Source organism: Panthera tigris, chromosome F2 (assembly GCF_018350195.1).
Source record: "Panthera tigris isolate Pti1 chromosome F2, P.tigris_Pti1_mat1.1, whole genome shotgun sequence".
In the NCBI taxonomy this organism is placed as follows: Eukaryota; Metazoa; Chordata; class Mammalia; order Carnivora; family Felidae; genus Panthera; species Panthera tigris.
Window position 1 is genome coordinate 31,094,233 of NC_056676.1, and position 20,298 is coordinate 31,114,530.

A 20,298-nucleotide genomic window follows, 5' to 3' on the forward strand; every position below is an offset into this window, starting at 1 on the left:
GGATTGTCCAGAGATCTAAGAAGCAGCAACTTGAACACATTTTTTCAAGGGCATTGGCATTAAAACAATCCCCTGATGGAGCTGACACAAGCTTCAATTACTTTCCATGCCAAAGTGGATCAGCTCATAAGAACAGTTTCAGTGGACTTTGCTTTGGTGGAAGGAGTCTGTACTTTCCAGGGGTGATAATTTCACCACAATTATAAGAATAAGAAGGGACAATTCTCTAAGAGAGGGGATGCTGGGATGGTAAAACCAAAGGTGTTCACAAAAATGAATCTATTAATTCGAGAGGAAAATGCCTTTTTAACATTTTGTAGGAAAATCTTTACATTTTGTCATGTTTCAATTTTCCTATAAATAATAATTGACTTGTTTTTAAAATTTTTTAACATTGATTCATTTTTGAGGGAAAGAAACAGAACATAAGCAGAGCGGTGGCAGGAAGAGAGGGAGACACAGAATCGGAAGCAGGATTCTCCAGGCAATGAGCTGTCAGCACAGAGTCCAATGCGAGGCTCAAACCCACGAACTGTAAGATCATGACCTGCACCGAAGTCAGATGCTTAACTGACTGAACCACTCACGCGCCCCAACAATTGACTTGTTTTTAAAAGATCCTTCCCATAATTAGAACAGTCATATCTTTATTAGTATCATGATTGATTTTCTTATCATATTGTAGGATATGCCAATATTGGATTTTATGGTGGTTTAAAATAGATGAAACATGGATAGTAAAAATATTTCTTTCTTGATAGATCTTTCAGAATAATGATATACTGATCTTGTTATAAATTTTGGATTCTCAGAAATTTTATCAAATTTATTGAAGACATCATAAAATAGAAGACACATTAGTGGAGACCTCATGTAAATTTCCTAAAGCTTATGACAATAATCTGATCAATTACCTGCACTAGTCACCTTCTCAAAAACTTTACATGCGTTAAGAAATAAAAATTAATTGTGATAACAATCTTATGAGGAAATTGGTATTACTATCTTCTTTTACATATGAGGAAGCTTACGTACAGTTTGTGATACATCCCTCAGGATCCTACAGATAATGCATCAGATTCCTGAGCCTGCATTTTTAGCTACCACCACCCGTATTGCCTTTCTCTTGGAAAAAAAGATTTCCACAATAAGTATCTAAAGACTAAATATTGAAAATTTTAAGCTGAAACTTTGGCAAACAGGAAAAATATTACTATTTATTCATTACTGTTATTCATGTAATATCCATATTTTATTTGATAATATTTATAATTATCGGTTGTAATGATTTTGATAGCAGTTGTGAGGTTATTGTATATATACTAAGACTAATTGTGATAGCGGTAGTAGCAATATAATTAATGGTACTGGTGTTAGTATTAGTAACAGTGAAAATTTATAAACGGGGATCAAGCTGATATTGCGTTGAGTACTTTCTGTCCATTAAGATGTAGGAACTCCTCTGCTGGGAATTCACCATAGATTGAAGAAGTAATCAATATGCTCTAGCCATTTTGTGAACACTATTATTTTCTATTTGTCTAGGTGTATTGTGTATTCAATATTGCTGAACTCTCTCTTTAACTATAGTTATTTAAATATCTAAAGATTATTTTCTAGAATTTTTGTCATTTCCAAATACTCTAAATGGATATAGTGTCATTTACATTTGATATGAGCAATTTAGTAGATATGCTCTTGTAGGATAAGAATTCCAGAAGAACATGTATATTTGTAATTCCCATATTTTAGTTTGTTTTAGTTGTTTTCTATATTAAGGTTTTTTATCTGTATCTGGACCACGTTGTAAATGTTCTCTTCTTTGCAGCCAGTCTGTAATATTATCATACAACTCTATTGTTTCTTTCCCTCTCATCTTTCTTCACTAGTGTATCTCATACAGAGATTTCATTCTCAGGATAATAGAATTCCAGACATGTTTATTATATCTTCTCAATGTAAAAGGAAAATTCACTTTACCTAATAGTGTGTGATTTTGAACAAAACCACTCTTCCACATAAGGAACATGGGTGTGAAAATGATACTGCCACATTTTAGGATTCTTATCGTGTTAAAATATCAGAGTAACTTTATTTCCCATTTTTATATTTGGTGCTGAATCACTGAATAGCCCCTACTGTCTTTTGTTGTTTGGGTTAATAGAAAACTTCTTTTGAATTCTAATTTCTATAATAGAGGAAATGGTTTCCATAATATCAACTTTTGCATTTTTATTTGGATATTTTATTTGGAACCAATTTTATATGGGTTCTTCTAAGTTCAGTTTAGTCCTCTTTGATCAGGCCAACAAGTCTTTTGACAAAAATTGTCTCTTCTCTTTGTGTGATGAATTTAATCCATAACTAGCATTTAATAAATAGATATAAAATATGCTTTTGATCATATCAGTACAATCAGTTTTTTATTTCATTCATATGTCCACGTATTCACACCATGTATTAATTCCTTAATGCATTAATTTGGTCAATTTTTAAAAACATGTAGATAAAAAATTCTTGCCATATGAAAGTCTCCATAGTTTATTCTTGCTTTCTAGGATATTTTTTTACAGAAATTTTTATCCACATATTTATCAGCAAGTTTATAACGTCATTGTAACTGCAATTTAAAAATTACAAATATTTCATAACTCAAGAAAAGAAAATTTCTATAGTGATTTTGTCTCTCCACTCATAGATGACCAATTATTTTTCTTCATGTATGTAATTTTAAAATAATTGGTGATGTTTGGAGAACTAGAGTCTAGAAATAGTTTAGAATACATAATATGGGATCATAAGGTTGAATTCACTGGCTAAGAGTTCTATATACAATAGTAAAAGTGTACAAATGAAACATTCTCTTTAGTATGCACATACATACATCCCCCATAGACACAGTTATGTAGGAATACATATCAAAAAAGATAACAAAAGAGGCAGGTTCTTGGGGAATATGCAGCAATTAGCATTCACTAGTGTTAAGCATATGAAAGAAACAGTAGTTTGTTAATGGCCAGGAAGATTATTTATGTAATATGAAGTAATTATGGGGATATTATAAACATATTTTTAAATACCAAATATAAAATGTAATACACAGAAATGCTAAAGAAAACATTTTGCTTTACAATAATTTAGGAATTAGTTAACAATGGACACATATGTTACAACCATAGGATTGATGAACTTTTTATTAGAATAGATATGCATTGACAAAGATAAAAAAGAAAAAATTGAAACAACATGTGTTCTTATAAAAAATGTATGCTCTGTTTTTAAGCCACTAAGTCACAATAAATTTTGTTTTCTTCCATGTTATCTTGTTTAACCTGAGAGCAATAATTGGTTTTTATGTCATTTCTTCCATTTTCTTTCTTGTAGCTATGGGTTTCAGCAGTTTTCCAATATCCTTATTGATTTTGAAGTTTTGCCAGTGCTTTTGGCTTTGTTATTATGCAAAGAAATACATGTTAACCTTTCAGATTATTGATCTTTTGGAGAAAGAAAGAGAGAAAGATGTTTTTATTTAGTGTTAATATAAAAATTATCATAACATTTTTTGACATTTGTTCATATTTTAGAGATGATATCAAAGTTTCAGGCAAAATCATCAAAAACATACGCATATTAGGTTCCCATAAATATATTTTCCTCCATATCTCAGTTACTGATGCATTTACCAGATGTATTCATTTTCTAGCAAATTCGATAGTGAATGAACTCTGTGAGTTTTTCCGATATTCATATTATAAATGCCATCCAATTCAATCAGACCAATATTTTGTTTAGCACAATTGTGTGCCAGGCATTATGCTTAGAGATGCTAAGGCAATTCTACCCAAATATAGGTTTGTCTTTACAAACCTTAGCAATAATCCATTACTGTATATCTGTATGTTTGTGCCTTTGTGCTTAAAATGAAAAGAAAAATCTTTTATACAAACTATGTCCCAAGCACGTAAAATGCAAGATAAACTAATTAGGCAAATGAGAGGAAAAGATGTTAAGATTAGAAAAATATTAGAAATTACATCAATTAAAATGCTGGTTGTAAATAATAGAAAACTGTTGCAAATTTGCTTCTGGAAAATGGGAAAACTGGGTTAACAAATGGAAAACCAGAGCAGTAATAGCTGATTCTTGCTGGGACCATAAACTATAAAGTATAAGCCATCGACAGTCGTGTCAGATATCATTTTCATCACATGATCTCTTGTAGCTACATTTTTTTCTGCATGTCTGCTTCATTTTCCTTGAGTATGACTTTTCCCCTCCTTATAGCTGGCTGTCTGAGAGCACTAGTGTTGCAATCTACTCTCAATTCCCCTCTCCCCAACCAACCCTCAAGCATTGGTCTTTCCTAGGGTCTGTCACCGTCTATTATGATTTTCAGTTCACAGAATTGGGATAAAGGATATGAAATGGAGGCAGGTGGTACTTGGAGACTGACCAGTCAGCCTGCCTTACTTACCTCCTATCTAGGACTTCTCAACTGCATTGATATTAATCAAGAAAGTGTTTATTAGTATTATTTTCATTTTACAGAATGATAAATGGAAGTTTACATAGATAAAATGATTTTGAAAAACTATACCATTAGGAAGAGGCTGGTCAGTGAAACTGATCTGAATCCACTATTAACCACTATGTCTTTCTAGCTCCATAGAAATAGAGGCAAAAAATACATGCTAGAGCCTTATTTTGGAGATAAAATCCTGGACAGTGAAAGTGAGGGAGAAAGAAAGCAATGAGAGTTTGAGGCAAATGCAAGGTGCTGAATTGGGACACTGGTCACTTCCTTGTAATGAGCCACAAACAGGACTTAGTAGGTGACTCAGCAGGTGCAATTTTATAATCTTTGGGCAAATGCCATAGACAGTCTGCCACGGAACACTTCAAGGGAAAATGTAGCTGATCTTCTTCACTTCTTCCCATTTTCTGTCTCCCATTGGACAATGTTTGCTTAACTCAGAATGTTTAGCAGATGCTTTGGAAGGCAGATATAAGGCCCTACAGCATGGATTCTCAGTGGAATTATGAAGTAGAAGGTGAGCCAGAGAGATAAGAGACATTTTGGTGCCATCTCAAGTGGGTCTGTCCAGAGGAGGTCTGCTGTGGTAGTGACTGAGGCGAAGTGAGGAGCTTGGAGTTAGGAACCAGGTAAAATCAACAAAATCTGAAGAGACACTTAAGATGTGCCCAATACAGCCCTCAAAAGGTATAGTAGAAGAGTTATAAGAAAAGTCAACTCAGATTTTATTTATAACAATTTCCTTGGAAAGAAATTATAGAAAACATTTTCATCCCAATGAAGCTAACAAAAAAAGTTCACAAGCAGACTTATGTAAGGAGAGTCAATTTAACATTGTGGGTGGTTGCACAGATTTGGAGTCAATTTACGGGGCCAAAATTAGGTAAGAGGATTATTATAACATGGGTTATGCAGCAAGCATGAACAATAGATTTAATTGTACATTCATGAAAAGAACCTGAAAATGTAGTGTTAAGTGAAATATAAAAGACAATTACCAGTTATAATGTGGGAAATACAAGACTGTCACTTCCACCTGAACAAAGAGAACACGCCATGTAAGCCACAGAATTTTAACATTAAAAACTAAAGAGTTGGAAGCATAAAGAAAACTATAAGAGCTGAATTTTGAGCACTAACAAGCCATTTTTAGTAGAGACCCACAGCTGCTTTTACCCATGGATGCAAAAGAATTACAAAGATAAACATATCATTGATAGGAAAGCCAGAGAATATTAATAGCCATGTGTTGATTTGTGTAATGGGTTGGAATCCCAAAGAATTCAAGTATCAGAGTTAGTCTAAAGTCACCTCCCCAATTTTTCTCACTTTCATTCCATGCCCGTCAGTAGTACATTGATGGCTGCAGACAGGGCTTGAAATCTGAGTAAGATCTTCTTTGAAGCATTCAGGGACTCTCTCTCTATAGTATAAGACAGCATGGTTGCCAAAGGCCAAAGACATGGCAAAAGAACTGGAATCTCCATGGTACACTGTGTCCTCATGAAATAAAAGAAGGGGGTATCGAAAAGTGGAGGAAAAGTCAGAGGGCTAAGAGGAATTCTCCCCAAGACATTCTGGGCTTTCATTGAACATTGTGTAACTGTCCCGTGAAGATGGGTGGCAAGGAGCAAAAAAGAAAGGGTGGGAATGGAAAGCAAAGATAACTCTCCAGCAATGGAAAAAGCAGGCAGATAGCATATAAAACAGAAATCTCTTACAGTTCAGAAAGCTTTTACATTAATTTTGAAGCCATATAATCTTTTGAAGGTGAACTTGATTTTAAACATTAATATAATAACCTGTAGAGCAAATCTAAATAGACACAGACATAACTAAACTCTAATTAAAAAGATTATTAAAAATAATCACATCACCCAAAATAAGTAAGGAATGAAGGCATATAGGAACAAAGAAGGGATCGATTAGATAGAAAACGAATGTAAGTAGTAAACTTAAGCTCAATCGTATCAACTACATTGAATGAAAATGGATTAAATTCTTCCATTGAAAGGTAGAATTTGGCAGACTGAATTAAAAAAAAAGAAAGAAAGAAAACCACATAGCTTTCTGGGGGTCATACAAGATGGCAACATAGGAGATTCCTGAACTCCCATCCTCCCACAGACACACTGAATGTACAACTATAGACAGAGCAATTTACCTCTGAATGAAATCCAGAAACTAGCTGAGAGACTCCTACCCATTAAGTGAAAGAGAAAATATCCATAGTGAAACAGGTAAGAAAGGCAGTGACACACACTCCTCCCCATAAATCCCACCCCAGACACAGTGCCATACAGTTGGGAGGAAACCTGAGTTTCGCCCTGAAGAGTGAAAGGTTTGGATTCCATATTTAGCACCTCAAGTTTTAAGACTCCTACCTGAGGGACAGGCCCACAAAACACCTCACTCTAAAAGTCAATGAGATTTGCATTTATGAAACCCACAAGACTATAGCAAAAAAGAAGCAGTAGTTAATGGGACACAAGTACTAGTTTTTGCTGTCTACCAGGGCTCAGCACGGAGGCAAGCAAAATTGCTCAACTCCCAGTCTTTTCCTAAAGGGAGCCATTTGCATACTTTGAATGCTTAGGCCTGAGGGTCATGCTTCTAATTTAGCACATATCTAGAGGCTGGGCGTGATTCTCTCTGGAGACTGGGGAAACCAGTCACCCACCTCCCATGTGGTATCCTTCTAGTCCAATCTATTGTGCCAGTATCTCCCTGAAAGGAGCATATACAGACATCTGTGCCTTGACTTTTGTGCTGCCACCTGAGAGATGGGTCCCCTAAGCACATGGTTCTGACAGCCAATGTGGCTTGCATACACAGGTTCCTTAGGACTATACCAAACAAGGAGGAGTTCTTAACCAGCTATTACCCTAGGGCTCAGTGCACAGGGAACAAGTGAAAACCACCCATCTCCCACTCTTTCCCTGAAAGGGATCAGTCTACATACTTTAAAAGTTACTGCTTAAGGATTAGGCTTCTAATCTATAACATATGTGTAGTGGATGGTTACAGTCCTCCCACAGAGCAAGGGAGCTGCCAGAAACAACCTCCACTTCTCCCTCTAGCCTGCTCCAAGTCTTCAGTATTGACCTGGAAGATTATATACATGTTTTGTGTCCCAGCTTTTGTGCCTGCTGCCCAAGAGATAGGCTCCAGTATTTCCTGGCTCTGAGAGCCAACAGGACTTGCATTTATGAGTCTCCCATGACTATAGCAAATGAAGAAGTTCTTAATGGGTGCAAGAACAACACTTGCAGCTATATGCCCAAGCTCAGCATAGAGGAGCAAGCAAAAAACACTCATCTCCCAGGTCTCCATGGAAGGGGCTTAACTACATACTCTCCCAGCTGATGCCTGAGGGTCCCACTTCTAATCAGCCTGCATCTAGGTGCAGAATGTGACCCTCCTCTTTGTGACACTGATAGGTCTTGGCACACTGTCACTTGCTGGGAAGTTGAACAGGGAAGACATCATGGACAGTCAGAAGGATCTGAGAAACAATGAGAAGATTGGGCTGGGCTGATTGACAAAGTTCATGTACACAAGACCACCTTCTCAATACTGGGAGATGTGGATATCTTATCTAATGTATAGAAACCAAAGCAGAGTCAGGAAAAATGAAGAAACAAAAGGAATATGTTGCAATCAAAAGAACAAGATAAAACTCCAGAAACAGATATTAATGAAATGGAGAGAAGTGATTTACCTGACACTTTAAAATAATAGGAATAAAGAGGCTCATTGGGGTTGGGGGAGAAATGCATGAACAAGGTGAGAACTTCAATAAAGAGATGGAAAATATTAAAAAGTACCAAACAGAGATCACAGAGCTGAAGAATACAAGAAATTAATGAAGGGGCACCTGGGTGGCTCAGTCAGTTAAGCCTCTGACTTCAGCTCAGGTCTTGATCTACTGTTTGTGAGTTTGAGCCCCACGTTGGGCTCTATGCTGACAGCTCAGAGCCTGGAGCCTGCTTCAGATCCTGTCTCTGTCTCTCTCTGCCTCTCTCCTGCTCATGCTCTGTCTCTCTGTCTCTGTTCTCTCTCAAAACTGTATAAACATTAAAAAAATGAATCAAAAAGTTCAGTAGAAGGGTTCAAGAACAGACTGAATCAAACAGAAGAAAAGAGCAGTGATGAGGAGACAGGGCAGTGGAATTCATCCAGTGAAAGGAGCAAGAAGAAAAAAAGAAATTAGAAAGAATTAAGATAACACACATTATTCAAAACTCTTCTGTTATTCTGAAACCAGTTTGGAAGCTGTGTCCTATGGATATAGAATTCTAGAGGGGAAAATCTGCACCTGGAGTTTTAGATTATTGTTACAGGTAGCTGTTATGTGTGGTCTATTATTTGTATGAATCGCCCTTGACAATGAAACCCTTTTGGTAAAAAAAATCACATATTTAGGTCACTGGAGTTTCATTGAATAGAAGGAAGAACAATAAAGGCCTGAAAATATTGATGAGGTGGAAGAAGACCCAAAGATGAGCAGGACTTGTAGGCAAAAAAGAATTTTAAGGACTAAAATGTCAAGTGTTAAATTCTAGAGTGCTTTCTGAGAAAGAAGACAGAAAACTTCATCTCTTGATTATTCAATAAATTCCTTTGAGACAGTTCAAACTGGCTCTCAAAGATATTAAGGAAAGTATGGTTAATGAGGATACAGATGCATCCTTGAAATAATAGAACAAAAAGAGGATAGTTGTCCCAAGCTAGTAGATTTAGTAAAGGTTAAGCTTGGTAAATGCATTCTATATACTAATACTAGCGCAGATCATTTGCTAGCCAACATACTTCACCTGGATTATCTCAACACGTTGCTTTCAATAGCCTTATATACTGTTATTAATCCATTTTCAAAGGTGAAGGAAGTGAGTTTCAAAAATTATTTAACTGCCCAAGATTACAAGCATAGCATGTTTTAGAGTTGGACTCAAAACCTGGACATTCTGTCTGTAAAGTTCTCTAAATCCAGATGCAACACAGGCAGAGCAACACTGAAATTGCATTCATGTGCTTTGCACTGAATAGAAAAGCAAGTGAAATCAGAAGATAGCTTATAATATGAGAAAAAATGGAGATAAAGTGCAAACAGAATGTTAGATAGGAGTTAGAAGTGAGAAAAGTAAAAGTATACATGATTTTGATCAGAGAGGAAATTTCTCAAGTCCTAGAATATTTTGAAAATTTTGAGTAATGACTAGACTCCTGTTGATTATTTTGAGACTAGGTTGGATTGGTTATTGAAGAGGAATCAGTGAAAATTCATAAACCTTGCTTTAACTAGTTCATATCCTGCAGACACTTAAGAGGTACATCAACCCACTGAAGCTGACTATAATAATAAGTAGGAGGAATGGAAGTTTATATCTGGGTGTTTTAGAGATTGTATTTAAAAAAGGAAAATAATGTTAAAGTGGGCTTAATCAGTAGGCTTCTCTATAGATAAGAGGGTTTGAAATATTCTCTGGCATAATTCAACTAAAAGTCACTACAAAAGAAAAATTCAGATGCATTAGAGTTTGATTCAGTCTGTTTGGGCTGCTAGAGCAAAATACTTCCAACTGGGTAGCTTTTAAACAATAGAAAGTGATTTTTCATACCTCTGGAGGCCAGAATTCCAGGATCAAGGTGCTAGCATGGTCCTGTGAGGGCCCTTTTCCTGATTCACTGCTGGCAGCTTCACATGGTGGGAGGGGCTGGGGAATCTCTCTGCAGCCTATTTTATAAGGCATTAATCTCATTCATGGGGATCCCACTTCATGGCCTAAGCACCTCCCAAAGGCCCTATTCCTTAATACCATCATCTTTGGGTTAAATTTGAACATATGAATTTTGGGGGGACAAATTTAGACCATAGTTGGGTTTAAGAGTAAATCAGACACACTAGGATATTTTGTTTCTGCTTTTCCTCTAACTTTGCTGTGACCTTTGTCAGGGTTCTTAACTTTTAGCAGTGTTTTCATTTCTAAATTGGGATAAAAATAAAACCTATCACTAAAGCCATTGTGAGATTAAAAGAAAAAAAATGTACAACTTCTTAGCATATTACCTGATCTATGCTGCCTTTAATACACACTAGTGTTAATATTTTTAAAATTTTTTTAATGTTTATTTATATTTGAGAGAGAGAGAGAGAGAGAGAGAGAGAGTCAGAGCATGAGTGGGGGAGGAGCAGAGAGAGAGGAAGACACAGAATCTGAAGCAGGCTCCAGGCTCTGAATCGTCAGCACAGAGCCTGATGCAGGGCTCGAACTCATGAGCCGTGAGATCATGACCTGAGTCTAAGTCAGACACTTAACTGAGCCACGCAGGTGTTCCACTAGTATTAATATTATTGAAGATATTTTTAATCAAAATTATGTTTAACTTCTGATTAAATATATTGATGACTTTTATTAACTTTTATCTAAAAATATTTTATGCTATTATGTCTGAATTCAAAACCTAAAAGAACATTTGTTTACTATAATTTTATCCTGCTATATTAGATTTTTATGTACTATCCATCCCTTTATTTTTTACTTTTCCTAAGGATGTTACCTCATGAAGAGCTATTAAGATGTCAACATAGGTGCATTAACCTTGTTTTGACACTTTCAAATAAGGTGGACATTAGTACTAACTGCTCAACGACTGAAATGACTTATTTGTTAAGTGCATTTGTTTGCTTTAAAAATGTAAGACAAGTAAAAGAAATCAATTTGAAAAGCTGAGAGCAGAATGTTAAAATATTACTTTCACATTGAGGCAAATATAACAAGAGAGTGCATTTATTTACTGTGCCTGGAATTCTCTGTATAATTGAATTGTATTTCCCGTCTACTATTTGTGTATGAATAAAAGTCTCACCCTCACTACACAGCACCTCCTCTCTCCTATTAGACCTTGGGTTTGAGTTATAATGGTAGATTAAGTTTTAACTGCAGACATAAAGCTGCCTCTCTCTCTGAGAGTGTAGCTTTATGCACCCACAGTTTCACTATGCAGCTTTCAAAATCCTTTTATGCTTCAATTCCCTTTTTTTTTTTTCTAGAATTCTCCAGGTGCCTGAATGCAATTGTTTGTATGAGGTATATTTGGTCAGTGAGGCATGTAATGCATTTATAAATTACATAGTCAAGATTTTGCATAGAAGAACTCTAAGCCTTATTTATTATACTTTAAAAAATCATAGTTTTTGTCATATAGTAAGATCAAGATTAAGCTACAAAAGAGAAGAAATAGCATTGAAAGTAGTCAGAAATGTTGGATCTTTGTATTCTGTTCTATTGTTTTATTATGAGTTTGTCTCTCATAATTGTAGCTAACGTTAAGTGTGATTGTCTGTGTTCTTTGTCCCATTGAGAAAAACATATAAAATCATGTAAGGAATTTTTATGGTGGGTAGATGAAGGGTATAATCATAACAAACACTGTTTTAAGTTTGTTATGTTATTGCATTTAATTCTTACAACAACCTGATAGAATAACTTCCAGGATTACCACCACCCCCATTTTGTAGATAAAAAAGGTGATGTTCAACAAGTTTAAAGAACTTGAGAAAAGATATTAATCTAGTAAGTGGCAGTCTAGATACAAACTCAGGTACTCAACCTCTGGATCTTACATACTTAACCAGCAGGTACAATGCTACATTTTCAGTAGAAGTGATGATAATATCTATGACATTTCAGAGCCTACCGTTTGCCAGTCATTCTTAATATATTATTTTACTTAATCTTTACAATAATCCAAGAGTGGATCTCTGGCCTACAAATGAAATGCTCAGGGAAGTTAACTGGCCACATTATTACAAACTGACAGAACTCCCCACTGAACTCTCAGTCTTTTTCACTCCAAGGGAGTAGCCTATTTATGCCTTTTGTGATGAGTGAAAAACCCTTCGATATGTGTATACTTGACAGGTCAGGGAGATCTCTTTGGGAAATGTGGTCTATAGAAGGAAAGAAGGCAAAATGTGAAAATCCACAGCAAAGTATTTTCAGTTATGCCCAGCTGTTTCAGTTCTGTTGATTTTTTTTTTTTTTTAATCCAGAAATGGCTTGTTGTTGTTTTTTGGGTTTTTTTTGTTTTTGTTTTTTTTTTTTTTTTTTTGCACATTACACTTCAGTGTGCAGAAACACCTTTCCTTGTCTGCTAAGCATGGCTAGGTCAGGCAAAAGTTCTTGAGAATGGATTGATTTTATGTTAAGCCATCTCAGATAAATTGACAGTGAGTTTGAGAAAGGATTTACTTTGCCCCAGACTTCCAGAAAGCTTGTTATTTTATCCCAGAGAGTGTATATGGTGATTAGAGAGTGCAACTTGCAAAAAGGAACAAAACTATATTTAATATAAACAACCACAGCAATGTAAATATAAAGGTCTATATTATAAGCCCTGCTGTATCTTTGAACAATCCTGTGAATGAAGGGAGCAATTTACCTCTCAGAAGCTGAGTTCTCTCATACATAACATGGGGTAATGAACTGCAGGATTCTAACAATCTCTAAAATCATGGAAGCAGGTGGAACAAAGCATACTATTTTTAGAAGAAAATATTGAATATAAAATTAGAGATAAGAATCACGTTAATGGATATATTTGTTAAATAATGTCAACAAAATTCCTTCAATTGATGCTTATACTTGCTGACAACCAAAGGTGTAAAATGTTCAGGAAATACCACAAAAAGAAGGCAAAAATCCAAGTCTTTAACTTTTGAGTATGTATCTGGAAAATAAATTCTCTGTCATCCAATCAGAAGACATCAGAATGGAACACATATTAAAATAAATGTCACTGAACTGTAAGATGCTACCCTGTACAACCAATCTAAGGCATGCCTTCAATATTTGTTTTCCAACAGGCATTATTTCCATGATTTTATATTTTGTAATCATATCCAGTCTTCAGCATATATAGTCAATTCTGCCATAAACTTGCTTTGAAAAAAAATTCCATTCCACACAATTGATACATTAGTGAACATTTTGAATATAATAGAAATTTCATGTTTGCTTATGTATAATTTCATTCCCGAAAAACATGAAGTAAACACAGATAACTGCATCCAGTTGAATTGTGTTGTTTAGGAATATATAAAACAACACATGTGCATAGACTTCAAACCAACTACCTTGGTCTTAGTTCACTGTATGTGTTATTCAACTAGGTTTTATTTTGCTATTCCAGTATATATATATACATATATACTGTATACATATATATACATGTATACATGTATACATATATATATACATATATACATATATATACATGTACATATATGTATATGTATATATATATACACGTATATATGTACACATATACATAAATATGTATATCCCATTCAACATTCGAAACATGAATAATTTTTCTTGTCTCAAAACACCCATAGTGAATGAAACAGGAACTCTTTAGGTATTGAGGAGAAGATGGAAATAATAAAGTATTTTGGAAGAAACAACAGAACATTTGCTATCTCTTCAGCTGTAAAGAAATCTACACGGTAGAACATCACAAACACTGTTACAAAAACAAAAGAAAAACTTAAAGTGTTGCAGTCATAAGAACTGGACTTTAAGAAATAGATAGAAAATGTTAAGAATTGTTGAGCATATGGATTGAAGAACAAACCACAGAAAACTGGAAATGTATTGCACAATCAAAGAGAAAGCACTATATGTAGAGATCTTAAATTATCAAACCTTGTGGAAGTGGTTCATTTTCGTGCTTTTGTGGCTGATTTAGTGATTTCAAACATTGGTATATCTCCGAAGTCTTTAGCCATTGAGCCAAACCATTACTGCATATGAGAAATCTGAGTTGGGGGGGGGATTTCCAGCCATGGTGCAAAAATTATTTGAAGTAGAAGTTTATACATTAGATCAACTTTTCAATTTTGATGACAGAGGCATCTACTAGAAATGTATCCCTCAAAATATCTACATTTCAAAGGAAGAAAAAAGATGTTTTAGGATTAAGATTGCAATCAATTTATAACTGTGATGTTTGGTGCCTGTGTGGAGAGGAAGACCATAAGCCACACCTATCCACATCAGGTCTTACAACTTCACATTCGATTTTAGATAATGTTCCTTCCAATACTTCACAAGCTGCCTGATTCTGACACTCCTTCTATAAGCAAGTATCAGGTCTTTTTCAAGATAAACTGACATATTTATTATAGTATTTACGTACTTTTTCTTTTATTTTTTTTAGAGAGAAAAATAATCTTTTTTTTAAAATTTTTTTAACATTTATTCATTTTTAAGAGACAGAGAGAGACAGGGCATGAGTTGGGGAGGGCAGAGAGAGAGGGAGACACAGAATCCGAAGCAGGCTCCAGGCCCTGAGCTGTCAGCACAGAGCCCGACGCAGGGCTCAAACTCACAAGCTGTGAGATCATGACCTGGGTCGAAGTCGGATGCTTAACCAACTAAGCCACCCAGGCGCCCTGAGAGAAAGATAATCTTAAGCAGACTCCATGCTCAGCACAGAGCCCAACACAGGACTTGATCCCATAACCCTGGGATCTTGACCTGAGCTGAAATCAAGAAGCTTAACCAGATGAGCCACCTGGGTACCCCTTTAACCATTTAACATATGTTAAACTGTGCTACCATTTTTATTAGATTTCTATCTTTTTAAAAAGTGTGTCACTGAGGAAATTTTGAGTATTATTTCCCTATATTTCCATAATCACTCTGATTTTATTTTGCAATTTTGTATAGTGAGGCAATTCTTAAAACTGGATATATCACATTACACATTATATATATCATATGTCACATTATTATCACATTTTATATATATATATATATATATATATATATATATATATATATATATATCAGCAGAACTGCATATATATTTGAATGTTTGGTCATTGGGTAAAATGGCCTAACTGTTCTGTGTTTTCTTCTTTCTACTTCTCCTCCTCCTTTATCTTTTCTTTAGTTATGAAATTAATAATGCTTGTTTAAAAATCTTTTTTTATAGGGCCGCCTTGGTGGCTCAGTCAGTTAAGTGTCTGAGTTTGACTCAGGTCATGATCTCACTGTTTCTGAGTTTGAGCCCCCCATTGGTCTTTGTGCAGACAGCTCAGAGCCTGGAGCCTGCTTTGGATCTGTGTCTCCCTCTCTCTCTCTGTCTGTCCCTCCCCCACTCATGCTCTGTATCTCTCTCTCTCTCTTTCTCTCAAAAATAAACATTAAAAAATTTAAAAAAATTATAATAAAAAACTTTGTAAAGTTAAAAGAGAAAGAATAAATATTAAAAAGAAAGCACTCCACCACCACAAAGCCTTCATCCCTTAGACTTTTTCAGATCTTTGAATTGTTACCCCAAAGCTAGATTAAGTTATAAAAATCAAAGTGTATTTTTAATCCAAGTTTAACTCCATTGTTTACATACAAACAATATAAATTGGAGTTTCATAAGAAGCTAAAGAAAGAGTAGAATATCCATTTACTTCATTTTGCTAGTGACCATATAAACAGTGTAAATTCCTAGATCATTGATTCAACTAATATCACTTCCAGATAAATTGAGAGGATGCCTGTATTGTTATTTAAACCAATGTTGCTGAAAGTATGGTTTGGGAACAGCAGTATCAACATCACCTGAGAATTTGATAGAAATGTTAGTTCTCTGGCCATACCTCAGATTGGCTGATTGAAAATCTCTGGAAGTGGGGCCCAGCAATATGTATTTTCCTCCAATCATTCCATGTGATTTTGTGTCATAGACTCTGGGTCTAAAGTTCTCTCTTGTCCATCAAGAGAGTGGATGCAGGATTAAAATGTGAGAGATGGCTAATGTCCAGGAAAAGACAAGAGCCCCGAATAAGGGTCCTTACTCCATATTTATTAAGATCAGAAGGCTTACAAATGGGATGAGTGTGCACAAAGAGACAGTGAATCTGTGAATATTAATTCATGGGCATGAGGAAAAGGGGGTTTTGAAGATATATGGTGTTTGGGGTTTGGGTCAATATAAAACAAAATGCAGGCAGATGGGCAGATGGTTGTTAATGGCAGACAGGAGGCACTGTGTCTGTTTATCTTAGTTGGCCTAGGAGATAAGACAGAGCACATAACCTCAGGGTTAATAAGGCACCTTTCTTTTGCTTATCAGCTCTGCTCTGGGCAGCTTTACCTGCAACAGTCTATAGCCCTATTTACCTGTTTACCTAAGTTAGTCCTTCCTTTCTGTGAAAGCAGCTTTCTGCTATAGTACTAAATTGGGGGGGCATTTTTGCCCTGAATACCTAATCTTGCTTACTTTATATACCTTTGTACTGGGGCCTTTGCCCTGCTTCTCTCTATTCTGTGGGCCTTTGCCCCACGCCCATCCTGGGGGACTTTGCCCCCATTCTCTATCCTTATTCGCCTAATCTTGTTTACCCAAACTTGAGTGTGAGCATCCTATGGCTTTGTAATTCTTTATGCCTTGTTAACCCAGGGAATCCTAAGCTTATTCCCCACAATTCTGATGTATGTTTATGCTCATATGTGATGACCCCTGGATTAAACATCTCAAAGTTAATGTAAGACTAGGAAGACTGAGACAAGATTTGCGTATTTAAAATCTAGGTTCTGATACTTTCTTATAACCATACAACTTTGTTCAAGTTACTTTAAATGCTGAATGACCCTTTGCTTAACTGTTGAAGAATTACATAAAATAATTGGTACCCAAGAATACTTAGAATAAGCTTAGCATATTATAAGTACTCAGTAATGTAGCATAACCTTTTATTTTCATTCTAAACATCTTCTCTTGTGAGCATTTGATGGGCTAAATAAGTACTCATTTTATATGATTATGATTATAGTAATAATAGCATTTTAGTCATATATGATTTTGAATAGTAAAATAGAGTGCGAGGATTGAGAATGGGACAGGCATGTAAAGAAACTTACCGTATATCACAAATTGTGTTCTTTGGGAAAGAGACTGAGATGGACTCAGATTTATCAACACTTGTGGAAGGAGAGGCATGAAACAAGGTTTGAGAGCAGGAGTACTTGAGTTCTGATCTTGGCCTAGTGATAACCTCAACCAGTCACTTGCAGAACAACCTGTTAGAATAGTCCTTCATTGGCTGAAATGACCAAGCATTTATATACCCTCCTCCATCAGTCATTTGATGTTGGTCACCCCCTGAAGGGCATGACCTTGAGTGAGGAAGTTCTCTGATGCTGAAGCCATCCCTGAGGGTGCTGCCAGCTGAGGTTTGTCTGCCAATGACATCTCTTGCAGCTGAGAGAACACACTGTATTAAAAGGGGGTATTTGAGCAGCAAGTACTTTTTAGAAGGGGAATCTGGAAAAGGCATCATTACAGCTTCCTTTTCTTAGTACTAATGCCTCAACAGAAAGGAAAAGAGTGCAAATAAGGATGGATCTCTGGTTACACATAAAAATTAAGTAAAATTTATATTTTCCATGGGGAGGGGAGAAAGGAATGTAAAGTGAAAAATAACAATAAAGTAGTTTTAATTAATTCATATATGTGTCAAAACGAGCAAAATTTGTATAAGATAAGCAAAGGGACTATGACTTCTCTGTAAAGGAGGTGGGAACCTAGATTTTGGAGAATACATGATGTTGTGCTTCATTCTGTTGTGCTCTGGAACAGATTTTACCTGGTAGAAACTATCTGTATGGTGAGGTGGTACAGGTGCTGTACCCGCTAGCCTAAGTGGAATCTCCCCCATAATTCAAATTAAAGATTGTAGTGAAGATTTATACTATCTCTTTTGAATCTAAAGAAAATGGAGCATTTCTTATGTGACATTATAACTATATAAAGAGAGGGAAATCAGGGTAATGTTTACCTATCAGATAGTATGAAATACAGAAGAAGATAAAATTCGCCATAGAATATAGTTGTTTAATAAAAAAATTTAAAAGTGTATGGCTTAGTAAGTTTAGGTTTACATAGTGAAATTCAAAGTTAGGGAAAAAAATATTTCTGTATTCTAGGTACTTAGCTGTCAACTGTCTCATAGTCTGTAGTCTTTATCAACATCTTGAACCAGAGCATAATGGTCAGAGGACTACATACTACATTTCTACTCCCAATTAATTCTGAGAGAACAATTCTCTGACCATTATAATCTGACCCAAGTAGAATCTAGACACGAATTTCTGAATAATTCCACTGTATGTTAAATTTGGTGCTTTTGATTAGATGTTGCTGTGAAAAGGTTATCTTATCAAACTAATAAATGAGTTGCTGAACAAGCTGACAGACTGTGGCTGGAAATGGCTTTTGCCCCATGGCTCAATTATAAACTAGCCAATAGGAAGGCAGAAAAGAAAGCTAAAGGTGATTAATTGATTGCAGTGTCACAGTGAGCAAGTTAACTCTCACTGCCCTAAATGTAAGTTGACACTATAAATGAGAATAGGAGAGAAACAAAACAGTCAGGATGAAAGCTATCAGACTACAACAGAGAACAATTGAGAAACAAGTAGGGGCTCAATTAAAGAGAATGAGGACATGCTTCCAAAGGAATACATTTTCACCCCATTTGATCTGATAACAATCCCTGCCTTGGCCCCTCCCCCCTTATATTTTCTGTTTTACAGAAATTCTAACGTACTAAGAAATCGATTTCTCAAAGAAAATTACTTGAAAATAAATGCAGAAAGTTTTTTTACTGATAAGTTTTTATGGGTCTTAAAAAAAAATCCCATGGGTGAAATAACTGTTAGGATTTGAAGAGATAGATCTCTCCTTAGTATTCCAAAAAGGAAGAGTCTGGAAGCAGCTGCCCAGTCTTTTGTTCTACAAAGTGTGTCCTTCTTCAGACATTCCTATTTCTCTACTTAAAATGAAATCTGCTTTCCAAACAGTAGCCAAATCAATATGAACTGCCTACTGAGCAATCTGATGTCACTGTAAAGAGACATTAGGAATGAAAACCAAGAAAAAAAAAAGCTGGGGTAGGGGGAGAAATGAGAAGAAAGGGAAGAAAAAGGATCAAAGCAAGGTTAGAATGCTATGAAAAGCAGAAAAGAGAGGGGATGTGTTAAAAGCCATTTATAATAGGAAGATTTTTTACAACCTGAACAGAATGGTGAGGAAGCTGCCAAAGAAACTGCAAAAGATGGTGACAATGACAAAAAAGTAGAAGAGAGAGATTTAAAGCCTCTTCAAAATACAAAGACAAGAAGGACAACCTGAGAACAAAAATTCAAGCTCACGTTATATAAATTGCATGGAACTGAGGTTGCTGCATTCTTTCTTATATCCATATATCAGCTCAAGTTTTGACAATGGGAAGCAGAACAAAAAAAGAGGAATAAACTTTCCACCTTGTCATTAATATATACAGATCTAAGTTCTCCAGAGCATAAAGCTCTCTGTGAACATTTATCAGGCACCAGGTTTGTTAGGAAATGAAAGAGCATCAAAATACTTCTTTAATCCAGAGCCAGTGAAAAATTAGGGAGACTCCTGGGAAAGGAAGAGAAAGAAAGAAAGAAATCTGGTTGGGTGTACTTCACTTAGAGGTTCAGTGGAAAATACTGATGCTCATCATTAATATTGTAGTTATTTTAAATCCTTTTTTGGATCCAAAGCTGGTTATCTATTTTTAAAACCAACATAATTTAAACTATGTTTTTTCATATTAATCTCAGCTATATAAAAAGCATTGGAGAAAGATAAATGCTGACTATAATGTGTTTCTTACTTGGTGTTGTGTATTACCAGTTATTGTGTGTAGTCTGAACAATCAGAGCCTT